Source organism: Arachis ipaensis, chromosome B10, assembly GCF_000816755.2.
Source record: "Arachis ipaensis cultivar K30076 chromosome B10, Araip1.1, whole genome shotgun sequence".
Classification (NCBI taxonomy): domain Eukaryota; kingdom Viridiplantae; phylum Streptophyta; class Magnoliopsida; order Fabales; family Fabaceae; genus Arachis; species Arachis ipaensis.
Window position 1 is genome coordinate 122,605,084 of NC_029794.2, and position 472 is coordinate 122,605,555.

The following is a 472-nucleotide window of genomic DNA, read 5'->3' on the forward strand; positions in this document are numbered from 1 at the left end:
ATAAATATTTTTATATTATTATGCCCAAACATAATTGATAAATAAAAAAAATTACATAAAATATCTAAATATGAAATTACTTTTACTTTTCTGTACATCTTAAAAAAAAAATCATTCAAAAAAATTTTTCTTAAAAATTCACTCGAATAAACCCTAAACCTCTTCCTACTAAAAGTATATCATTAAAAAGATCTTACTTACTATTGCATAAATTAATCACAACTAGTTACCAATAAATTTTAGATTATACATTATATTATGGATTTAACTAATATGTGTTATAAGCTATGATGCACAGACATTGATACGGTTACAGGACACGACACAACACTAGACACGCCGACACACAAATTTTAAAATCTTATAAGAGACAGAGACACGTATATATACATATAAAATATAAAGTATTTTTTAAATAAATCGTAATGTTATTTTGATATTTTATTGATATTAAAATATAAATTAAGTTTTT